The following is a 13151-nucleotide window of genomic DNA, read 5'->3' on the forward strand; positions in this document are numbered from 1 at the left end:
GCACACGACAATGCATGAGATTCCAATACATCATTACCGAACCACAAATGGGCAATTGCAATGTTTCCTTTAGCCCAATAAAAATTCTTCGTAGAAAAAAAAAGTTGATGTTTTCTAAAGAATAGATCCCAATCAGCAGTGCTATGAGTAGTAGTAGTCCGGGACTAATTCTCCAATCACACTCTCCACGCTTTCACCATCATTACGACCAGGTGTGCAGATTTTTCATCCAAAAAAAATATATTCCCCACTGAACTTAGATTAACTTGTCTCATCCAGAATTCAATGAAAGCAACAAATATATCTTTCTTTTTATCAACATAAACTTCATTGAAAGCTACAAATATTAGTTAACATTATAATTAAGTTGCCATCATGATCAATATGCAAAATAATGCCCTGCCGGTATTTATTTTCCATTTTGAAGGGCGGCCTCAACAATACATCCGGGAACTTATTGTTCTGGAGACAATCTTGTTCTAAGTTTCTGGTTTTTAATCTGAAAAATCTAAAAGCCATAAACTTACTATTTGCAACGTAGTACACAAATAGTATTTCAAATGTTGAAAAAGAAATTATGCATTGGCAAACAATACCTCAGATTGTAACGATATTATTGATCAATAAAGTACCAGCAGCCTACATACAAATTCTTGATATCTGAACAATTTAATATTTATGTTGATGGCACACAAAAAATAAGGTACAACAAAATACCTCATGGGAGGGCCCTGGATTTCTGTGGAGTACTTCGAGGAATAGCCAAGATTGCCATCAGTCCACTCATGAGGGACGCAACACCAGCTACAGCAAAAGCAGGTGAGTTTCCACCACCAAATAGTTGATCCCATGGTCCACTTCCAACAGACACCAGAACCTATTGGTAAGAACCCAATGGTAAGAACCTAAGTTTCACAATTTAAATTCGAAGATAATACAATAATTCCTGTCAATGAGAACATTATATTATATATACCACATGATGTTAGATTAATAGATCTACTCGTTTGCCAGGGTCTCAAGAGTTTTTTTTTCCACATCCATTAAATATTGAATTTCCTACAGTCTTAAATTCAAGTTGGACACCTCCATTTATTACCAATTGATTTAGGTTGGATGCTTAACAAAACAATAAATTGTTTAAACCTATGTTACACGAAAGCTCAAATACAGTCGACTTGACTTTTAAAGGGGTTGTACTAATGAATGAGACGATCATTTCAAAATACACAAGACAGCCTAGTATTTAATGACATCAAGAACAATGAATTGTTTAAACCCCACATAAGAAACTTATAAGAGAAGCTGAAAATCCAGTCCACTTCAATTTTCAAATGTGGATCAATCAATGAAATGATCATGTCACAATCAAGTTTGGTTTAGCTCCCATTAAGAAAAACACAGAGAAGGGGCAAGAAAGTAAATCGTGATAAAATGACTTCAGGTGCAAAGCAATACCTGTGGAATAACAATAGCAAGATTTAGGACACCCATTGACAATCCTGTAAGAAACAATACAGAGAATAGCGCCTTAATCTCTTATCCAAAAGGTAAGAAAAGAGAAACATATTATACAAAAATAAAAATATCGTCCACCTTGACCAAGTCCCAAAGACTCAATACGTGTGGATATCAAGGCATATGGAACACTGTAAGTAATCTGTAATCGAATACCAATAGCATCAGGTAAATGCACAAACTAAAAGAAAATTAATTGAGATTTTGACAGAACTAAATTATCCTCAGGGCCAGTCATTAGTTTGGACCTGTTTTAAGATCCAGCTGTGATGGTAATTGTATTGACCAGTAAATTACATTAAATAGGGGGTTAGGACAGCCACGAGTTGATGATGCTTTATGGTTTGAACCAAGAAGATCATCAAGTTGAGATTGATCAAACTGCAATTTTCTCAACGGCTATACAGTCCATGTGGAGAAAACAACTACAATCAAGATGCATTTATGCTTGAAAAATTCAATTAAAACATAATATGATATTCTGTGGGAAAGAGAGAGCAGCTTACCGCCAACGGAAAGCCAAGAACGGAAAAAATCAGTAGCGCGACAATCACAATGCCAGCTGGGGGTAGATCACGGCCATATAATCCATATTGTTTGTCACATTTGATAGAATGAGCATTGAGAGAAAGCACAGGGCCATGAGAATGCTTGAAACACCCAGATAAAACCAGCTCCTCTTTTGCTACAAAGCTTCTCCATAAGCACTGACGTAATTCCCAGAACAACGGAATTCAACATCAATCCTAATGAACCCATTCTAACCCCAGCAGCATAATTGGACCCTTCATTTGGCTCACCACCATAGATCTCTCGACCCATCCAGTCAGTATCAAAGAGAAGAAAAGGGAACCATCCAATCCAATTCAGCGCAGTAACAGATAAGATTATCCATATAGTTCCTGAGAAATATTTAAATATTCCAAATAATTCCCATAGAAAAGCTTCTTCAGCATTGCCACCTGAGTGCTCAGGCCCCTCTTCATTAAAGGTTGTAGATATCTCAACTGAACCTAGAGGCACTTCCTTAGCAGCTAAAACACTCACATATGTTGTAATTGCAATGAAAATAACGTCTAGATAGAAAGCGGACTTGAGATTCGCACAGTCAACATTACAAGCAGCTGTCCGCGTAAATGGAAAAATCTTAAACCAACTACTGTAAGATCCTGTTGCATAGCCAAGAATATTGCCAATGGCCATGAATAGTGAGAAGTAAGCATTTGCCACTCGAGTTCTTCGATGATCCTTTTCTGACATAAGAAAAACAGGAGATAATGTCAATTTGTGGTTGGTTTCATTGTTTCTATATTTATACATTAAACAGTTGCAAACAGGATTGTAATTTTAATTTGTTTGTGCGTACAATTTGCATAGCTAAAATGTAAACACAGAAGTATCTTAACTTGCTTTGCAGTTAGAGTCGCAAATCTCAACAACAACTACCAAGTTTCTTTTATTTATTCTATATGATGGAACTCTACGTATTATTGTCATGAAATGTTATATGACAGGATAAGTTTTAGAAAACTTGTTGACAGAGAAGCTTAGCTCTATGCACATAAATACATTCTAAGGGGTATTCCATTAGAACCTATAAGCATGAAAACAACGAAGGACGTGGGATTTTATGTTAGGGGGGTCGAAATTATAAAATTCTAGAAGACGAAAACAAATTATCAATAGAAAATACAAAAAAATGTCTAAAATATATGATAATTTGAAATTTTCAGGGCCAACTGTCCGCCCTGCCCCCTGGGTCCATCCCTGCTTGAAGATATATATCCTACAATGGCAATTTTGTTGAACAAGCTCGGAAGTTCATTTCCTTTTTTATCATCAAACTTTATGACTTTATCCATTCTTGAGGGGAATGAACTGATTATATAATATAGTTAAATGATCCGAACAAGCTCCATTGACAAACCCCCAAATCGGTAACATTCCGATACTTAAGATAGCATTGCATTTGCAAACAAACCGAACTCAATTAAAGCAATCAAATATGCAACTAACGGTACCTAAAAAAATTAAAACACAAAGGATTACTTTCATGTATATATCAGAACACGAAAGGGCACAACCATCCACCGAAGTTTTGTTCTGAAGGACTAAATTTAGACAAAAAAAATTAAGGAAAAGAAACTAACCAGTAAGGTCAGCAAGAAGAGCTCTACAAGGACCTTGAGTCACGTTATTAGCAACATCAAGAATCCAAAACCCGAAAACAAACGCCACAATAGCTCTCGGCCGAGAAGCGTCGGTATCGCCGAACAACCATCCGATATCGGCGGAGTGACCGATGATCAAAACGGCGACGATAATAGAAACTGCACCTGCCACGATAAAAGGTCGGCGACGACCAAACCGGCTGCTGCATCGGTCGCTCATGTGACCCACCAGAGGTTGTACCACAAGGCCCGAAAGCGGACCGCAAAGCCATATAATGCTGGCCCACTGGTGAGGTATGCCCAGCTCTTGAACGTAAGGTGTCAAGAGCGAGAGCTGTAAAGCCCACCCGAACTGTATCCCGCACGCCACGGAAGCGACTCGGAACAGTTGCCGGAGCCGAATTCTAGCTCGAACCGGCGGTCGATTTGACGACGTAGGAGGTCTCCCTCCGGCTCGTTGGCGGTTTACTTCGGGGGTGGCCATCCCTTTCCTTTCAGTATTTTTTTTCCTCTTATTCCTTTTTTTTCTTCTCTATAATCGCTACTGTTTCTCTCTCAAACCGGATTTTCGGGTTCTATGATCGTTGAACTTGAGGGCTGGAGATGGCCTTAAGAGATTCCCCTTACAGAGAAGTGGCGGTTCCAGCTGCCAGAGTGGACAGTAAACAGGCAGTTTAGTGTGACAAGAGAAAGAAGAAGAAATAAATGACCTTGGCATGGAAGAAAATTACAAACAAAGCCACCCCACCCACTATTGAATTAGGGAATGACTGAATTGGGAATTTGCTGTCCTATTTCGAGGGCAAACTTCGGATCACGCATTTTTTTCGGTGTTTTGGACAGTATTCGTAACAAAAACTCAGTTGCTAAGGTTTTTCTTTGGTTTTTCTCTCTTATACCAATAAGATATCCGTTTCGAAATTACCTGGCGCATATCTCCAAATGACGAGACTAGCCTTTAGAAAATACAAAACCGGATGGTTATTTTGGGGAAATCATAAACAAATATCAATGATTAAAGATTAGCTTCTTAGCTTTTGGGGTTGTTAAAAGGAGCATTTGATTAATTGCCAAGTGTACCCAATGGATCGCTTCAATTTATTCTGATTTGTATTATCATTTTATTAGTTCTCTATAATTGTTTTCTGATATTGTTTTCTCGTTTCTCTCTCTCTTGATATATACTACTAATATTGATAATAATAGCTTCTGATATATACTACCAATAAATGTGATTATCCCATTTTTAAAAGAGGAGAGCTTTTATCTCTCATCTCATTCTTCTCTTTATTTCTTTATTTCCTTTTCTCATTTATTTTCTAAGTACCATAACTAATGTGAAAGTTAGGGTTTTAATCCAAGTCCTAAGAAGAGTGTTAGTTAGCTAGAAGAGCTTCGTTTAATTTTTTTAACATTAAGATAGTAGATTTCTAATCCTTTGTGGTGTTAAAACTTTCATAAATATGATGATTTGTTAAGATTTGAGTATTTGAGCATTTTCGAGTTTATGCTTGATTTCATGATTAAATGATGTTTTTAGTGTAAAGCATGTTTTTTTACCCTAAATAACTTCTAAAGCTTTAGCACATGATAAGGAATCAAACTAAGACCTTTGGGATGATTTTTGGGTGTTTTCCGAGCTTGAACAAGACATTTCTGGGTTCGAGTATCGATACTGGATAAACAGTTTCAATACTAGATTAATTGTATCGATACTGGATGAACTGGGATGAAATCTGGGTAATTCTAGCAGGGAGTATCGATACTGAGTGGGAAAGTATTGATATTGCCCTACAATATCGATACTAAGGGTACCTGATATCGATATTGTGCCATTTTTTAGCAAACAAAAGCCATTTTTAGCATTGATACTCATGGGGTATCGATACTTGACTCTAGTGTATCGATGCAACAAGTAGATTATCGATATCGTCTACTTTGGATTATTAGATTTGACTTCGTTAAGGCCCGTAAGAGTTAAGGATGATCTGTAATGGTGGAACTTAGCCTGTGAGGGACATAAATGAATAAGGGGCCTAAAAACACTCGTAGGAGTGGTTACAACCGAAGTAACCATACTAAGCGTAATACGTCCAAGTATCTTCAGTCGGGCATGTATTGAATAATTAGGAACAAGAATTGTTACAGAGGATGTGTCGGTAAGCAGTATGATAAGTAAGTCATATTACGTAGTAGTGGAATCATGTACTTCGAGAACGTTAGTGAACTGAGAACGTATAAGTCGTCCCTCAAATTCAAGCGATTTTAAGGAGAAGTACGATAAGAGTGACTTGAGTTTTGATACCAGTAATGAACCGAGTCAAGTACTGGGCTAGCTAGTATTAAAGCCAATGAATAGTTAACATAGTAATCATTATAAAATTATATAAATCATAGAGACCTCTTTAGAGACAGAAGAGACTAAAGCACCCTTAAGTAACGAATAACCATAATATATCAGCTTAATAAACTAACATTAGTAACAAACTAATAAACCCTTACATAACGTTATAGATAAAAGAACGAGTGAGATAGTAGTTAGTGAGGATATGACCTTACCTTAATGCGTCAAGCTACACTAGTGTGTAGTTTAGCTACCTTAGCTGCCTTAGTGGGGCATTGTCAGTATTGTGTGGCCTTTGGGCCCTGAGATATGCATGTGTAGTTTTATCAGTATCGTACAACATATATCCTTAAAGCTTGGCTTGACGACTGTGTTAGACCGAGCTAATGTTTTAGTTGAGCAAGAATTGTACTGATGTTATGTGACACTAGGTTCCCCCTCCATGATCTACTTGATTGGTATGTAAGACCAAAATATCATTTAACTACTTAGTGGGAATTTTACTGATGCTATGTGATTGTTGGGTTCCCTCAATATTTAGATAATACGCAGCAGTGTCAGTGTAGCATTCAGATAATGCACAACAGTATTAGTGTCACATTTAGAGAATGCATAACAGTTACAGTTAGTATGGGTAGAGACCCAAGAGAGGTGTACTCATGGCGAGACCATTAACAGAGGATTAAGGAATGTTGGTGTAAATATTGGCATAGGGAATTGGTTGAGGAATTATTACTTTGTCATGGTGAGTGGGGGCCAGCTATGCTAGCTAAAATGAGGTTACTTGTGGCATGGTTTGTGTGATTTTATAGCCTATAAAAAGGCATATGGCTATTTTGTAGCTGTAGCCTTTTTTATTATAATAATAATTTTTAAAAAGTCAATATGGTATTAGTTTTTGTCATTCTTCGATTATGGTAATTTTTTCTTTCTTCTTCAACGATACTAACGACTTTTCTAGCAACTTCTAGTTCTTCTCACGTGGTAATGTTTTACTAACAAATGAGTTAGTGTTACTCTCAATGAAACTAACTATCTTCTATGGAAGTAACAATTATTCTCATTGTGCGTAGTCACCGTTTGGAAAAGCTCTTGACTGGAGGTGATCAGTCGAGTGTTATGTTGGTTCTTAATAGTGGAGAAGTGGTTGAAAATGATAAATATGAAGTGTTTGTCACTCAGAATAGTGCTTTAACTTTATGGTTGTTATCAACGGTTAGGCCAGAACTTCTCCCTCATCTAGTAGGTGATGAAATGACAATCGAGATCTGGTCTAAGGTGACGGCGTTTTTGCCAATAAATCTTGAACCGCCATTATGAGTCTCCATTATAAACTCAAGTTATTGAGGAAGGGTGATCTTAATATGAGAGTTTATCTTGATCAGGTGAAGGATGTGTGTAATGCTCTTATTGCGTGCGGAGCGCCGATGTCTTACTATGAACAGATTGTGACAATTTTGAACGGGAAATATCGTCTCACTGAAATATCGTCTGTTTGTGGTGGTTATAACCACTGGTAGTGACCTTTTTTCTCTTGATTGGGTCGCTATTATGCTTGTACATCCTCAATACCGGGTTAGTGACCAAGTGAAATATTTCAGAATTTGTTAGTCAAAGTAAAATAGTTGAATAGTTCAATGATTTAATTGGGGATATTTCCTGAAAGTTGTTAGTAATTATCCAAAGAATTAAAGGGTAAAATGGTCATTTGTCATGAAAGATATTTTTATCCCCTTTAATAGGAGATAAAAACGTGGGAAGATGAAAACATTTCATCTTCTTCTTCATTTTCTTCTCCTCCCGTAAGAGATCAAAGGCAAAGGTAAGTTTCTTCATTAGTTGATTATTTGTTCAATTAAAGGTTGGTTTTTAATCATTAGATGATAATTAAGCTTAAGGTAAGCTTAATTTGTTCTAAAACAATAAGATGAAAGATATATGAGATTAAAGATTTTGAGTTCTTGAATGAAATCTTGAAATAGAGTTGATAAGTTGAATTTTAAGTTGAATTTGACTTGTCATCTATGAGAATAAGAAGATAGAAGTGTTAGAATTAATTTTGGATAACATGGAAAATTTGGTATGATTATTGGTTTCTATATGGAGAATAGAATTTTAAGGTTTAAGATGAAATAAATGGATATAATTAGTTTAAGTATGTATATTTGAGCTAAGAATATGAAAGGGAATGAAACATGAAGAATTTAAGTTGATATAGTGAATTTTCGGGCATGAACAATGATTTTTCTGGGCTTGAACGAAATTCTAGATTGTGCAGGGGGTACAGATTCCCCCCTGAGGGGGTATCGATTCCCTCTAAATGAAAAATGTAATTTTAGTTCATTAAATCGACTTAAGTTATTAACATCTAGTGTAATGTTTAGGCTTCTAATAATTATTTTGAAATGTTATATTTATGTAGATATTAAGCCTAAACAAGTTCCGGAATAATCAAATGATTAGGATTGAATCAAAGCAAGGCTAAGGTGAGTGCAATTTAATTGTACTTATTCGATCGAAAAATATTAGCTTGCGATGAGCCAGTGACGGAGTTACTATGGTAAGAAGTGACTCCTAAAAATGTTATATGATTGATATGATTCTTATGAGTGCATTTTATTTTATAGGATTATAAGGAATTAGACTTGTGATAAGTCTATTTCCAATAGTTATAATGTATGGAGTATTAATTATAAGGATGTGAATGACATGAAATGTATGTATACTTGACTATATGAATTGATATGTGCTTATATGTGCTATGTGATTTATGGGATATGCCATATATGAAAATAAAATATGAACTATAGGAAAGGATTATATGATGTATATATGAACATATGTGAACAAAATATAACATGCAAGTTTACATGAACACATGAGATATAATATAGTTATATGATATTTATATGATTACATGTACATGTGATATATGTTATATGATATGGATCTATGTGACTACGTGAGAAAGAATATATGTCTATGAGAAGACATAAGAACAAGGTATAAGCTATGTGACATGTGAATATGAATCATATGAAAATGTTCTACGTGTAAGTGAACTATGTGATGATATGAATATGTAATAAATATGAAAGATAATGCCCATGTTATGTGTCATGAGATCTAGAGGTATAGTTGGCATGCCAAGAGTAGAGGGTCTACGCGGTCATTCGGGACAAATTCTACGTGGTCCTTCGGGACATATACGTATTCTTTGGAACATGTATGAGGTCTTTTGAGACACCTACTTGATCCTTGGTATATGTATATGATTCTTAAGGAATTTATATGTGGTCCTTATGGATATCTTATATGGCACTACGGTGCATTTCTACGCGGCACTTAGGTGCAAATTCTACGTGGCACTATGGTGCAAATTTATACGAGCTGTGGTGACAGCATAGTGCACAACTTCACAGTACTCACATACCTTGAGTTATCAGTAATGTACATGTGCCTATAAAAGACATCAAAAGTATTTACAAGATTCATATATGATATTGTGTGTATTCCTAAGTGAAATGTATTTGTTATATGATATTGGTAGTTTTTTATGTTACATGATATATGTATGTATGTATATATTATAGAAAAGAATATATGCTTTGGTATGATAAGGTAATATCAAATGTTCATGCATTTTAGAAGTTACAATTAGCATATAATTATGTTTTATATGCCTCACTAAGTCAACGACTTAACGTGTGATTATTTCACGCGTAGGTTGGAAAAGCGAAAAAAGAAGTAAAGAGGAACAAGACAGGTCAGTTCTCCTTACCGAAGATCAGATCAGAAATGTAGTTCGAATTACATATATTTTGTTAGAAAGAATTTAGTGGGCATGTAATAAAAAGGATTTGTATTAGATACGCTCTGATCAAGTTTTGGAAATGTTTTAAACGTATAAATGTAAATGATAAATGTATAATGATGAACGTTTTAAATTTATGAATTTGATAAGTATTTTACGGAAGTACTGTAGCAGTACTATAGCAGGGTATCGATTCCCTGTAGCAGGGGAATCGGTTCTCCTCTTTGAATCTAGAAAATTTTAACATTCGATACTGTAGCAGGTACTGTTCATACTTATTTTACTGTTCATAAATACATTTTTTATTGGAAATTTATACAAAACATAATTTAATAGAATATTGTGGTATTTTCCTAAAATGAGTTCAAATGTTTTAATATTTTGTAAGAAAAAGGTTTTGAAAAGTCAATGTGACATATCAGACTCGTATTCGGGTCGGATACGGGTTGGGGTGTTACAATGCTTATTGATGCTAAAGTGCAGTATCAAACGTTTGATCAAATAGATGGTTTATAACTTCAGTTAAGTGCGAATATAGCCAGGATGACGGTTGCTTATTCCTCTATTGGTTCTCCTCATAGTGGTTTGGATCTGGTTAGAAAAAAGGACGAGCAAACTGATCGTGGGTAATCATTTGGTCAAGGTCGTGGTTTTTCAGGGAATTAGTCTGGTGGTAGGGGTTGTGGTCGCACCCTATTTCAGTGTCAACTCTGTGGTAAGTTAGGCCATCTTGTTGATCGATTTTTGTATCGATTCAACCAGATATTTTTGGGGTTGGTGCGACTATTATTTCTGTTAATACTTTAGGTGTTAAAAAATCGTCGGTTAAAATATTCTATTACCACACTAATGCTCGGGATGTGGTTATTTGTTTGCTGGTAGAAATGATTCCTTGGTTGTTGTTTGTGATAAGGGAGTCGGCTCAATGCATCGTAGTGGTAAACCATCATCATCCTGGTGTGTTGATTCCGGGGTGACTTATCACATTACGGTAAATGCTACGGTTCTTGATGATAACATTGAGTTTCATGGGGCCGATAAGCTGGTTATAGGTGATGGCAAATGTTTACATATCAATAATATTGGTAGTTCGTCTTTAATTACTTTATCTCATCCATTGCAATTAAATTCTTCATGTCCTTACTATTTCTAAGAATCTTCTTTTAGTGTCCAAGTTTGCTAGAGACAATGACACCTTTTTGGAGTTTCATGCTCAGAAGTGTATGGTTCGTGATGAAGTGTCCGGTGAAGTTTTGCTTCAAGATCGTGAAGATGGTGGCTTGTACGAGTTTAATGGGAGTATGACTCGTTCAAATAGAGCTCTATTTCAATCTAGTTTAGCTAGTGCTTTGGATATGAACTATGATTTGGTACATAGACGTTTAGGACACCCTTCTCATGATGTCTTGATGAAAGTGAGCAAGGTGTGTAATGTTCCTATTCGGGATTAATTGAATAAAATTGTGTGTGTTGCTTGTCAAATGGGGAAGTGTCATCGTTTACCATTTCTTGATTCTCAAACGCAATAATACTATAGCGTTTTAATTGGTGTTTATAAATCTTTGGGGACCTCCGCATGTCTTCTCTGATGGGTATAAATTTATGTGTCGTTTGTCGATTCGTTCTCTCGTCATACTTGGGTTTATTTGTTATGGGCTAAGTCATAAGTGTTACAAGCGTTTCTTCAATTTCAAATGATGGTTCATGTTTAGTTTAATGTATCAATTAAATTCATTCAAATTGAATGGGTGGAGAGTATCGATCGTTATCGAAAGTTCATCAGGATAGTGGTGTTCATCATCGTATTACATGCCCTCATATGTCATATAAAATGGTTTCGTTGAGCGTAAACATCGATATGTTATTGATATGCCCTTGACGTTATTAGCTCAAGTTTTATTACCTTTACGTTTTTCGGTCTTATGCGATTGTCACAGCAGTGCATATTGTTAATTGGCTACCTATTAAGGTTTTTGTGGTATCGCCTTATGAGAAGCTATTTGGTGAAGTGCCCATGTATGATCATTTGTGTTTTTTTAGTTGTCAATGTTTTCCTTGATTACGCCCGTTTCAATCTCATAAATTTATGTTTCGCTCACAAGCTTGCACATTTCTTGGTTATAGTCATCAACACAAAGGGTATTTTTATTTAGCAAAGGATGAAAAGGTGTACTTGTCCCAACACGTCATCTTTGATGAGTGGGTGTTTCCTTTTGCTTCAAATAATGGTAATGGTTATACACCTAAGGAGTCAGATTGCTTCAGTGATGATATTTTTGTTGTTCCAGGGTTGTTCTTTTTCTATATTTTTCCTTATTGTTTAGGTTCTCAAGATTTTAATTTTGTCGGTGTTGCATTTGGGCATGGGATAACTCAAGTGTTGATTTGCATGGCTCTCAAGATCCATGTGATGATTCAATAGGTGTTTTGAGTGGTTTGCATGGTACTCAAGGACCATGCATGGATACGTTGAGTGGCTTAGTCAGGGTGGTTTGTCTTGAGCCAATGTGATGTTTTACTTGATTATACTAAACCTGGACATGAGAAGATGGTGAATATGAGGATGATTTGGTTGTGGCATATAAGGAAAATGGAGTTGTGGCATCCGTAGTTCCTATTGCTGAGGAATTTGTTGCTTTATAACTTGTGCAAAATTGTGTTCCTAATATGTTGGACAACTCAAGTGATTTGTTACAGGCTTAACCGATTATTATTGAAGATTCTTCCAATGCTTTGAATAGCGTGGGTTGTCTTCTTCATCTAGGATGGTTAATTCTCGTCCTATGATTACTAGGATCAAACTTGGGGTGTTTAAACATCGAGTGTTTCATGCCATGGAGACTAATTCTATAGAGGTTGAACATGGAAACTTGTTCTGTTACCTAAATATAGAAAGGTCATTGGGTGCAAGTGGTTATTTTGTGTTAAACATAATCCGTATGGGTCCATGGCTCGACATAAGCCCCGACTTATCGCAAAAGGTTTTTTGCAAGTTCCCGGCTCTGATTTTCATGACACGTTTAGTCCTATTGTGAAGTCATCTACTATTAATGTTGTATTATCTTTAGCGTTGCAAAATAATTGGAAACTTTGGCAAGTTGATGTGAATAATACTTTCTTGAATGATGAGTTTGTAGAGAAAGTATTTATGGTTCAACTACCCGATTTTGAGCAAGAGTCGAATGATGGTTCACTTCTTGTGCAAGTTTGAAAAGTTTCTTTATGGGTTAAAGCAAGCTCCTCATAATTGGTATGCTAAACTTTGCTCATTTTTGCTTGATATTGGGTTTGTTGGTACACAAGC

At 35.8% G+C, this 13151-nt stretch overlaps 1 pseudogene; it reads right to left on the reverse strand.

Moving 5' to 3' along the window:
• Positions 1-582: 582 nt before the first annotated feature.
• On the reverse strand, positions 583-4442 carry LOC120216466 (annotated as a pseudogene).
• Positions 4443-13151: the final 8709 nt, after the last annotated feature.

The sequence above is a fragment of the Hibiscus syriacus genome, unplaced genomic scaffold (assembly GCF_006381635.1).
Source record: "Hibiscus syriacus cultivar Baekdansim isolate YM2019G1 unplaced genomic scaffold, ASM638163v2 tig00110160_pilon, whole genome shotgun sequence".
NCBI classification, from domain to species: Eukaryota; Viridiplantae; Streptophyta; class Magnoliopsida; order Malvales; family Malvaceae; genus Hibiscus; species Hibiscus syriacus.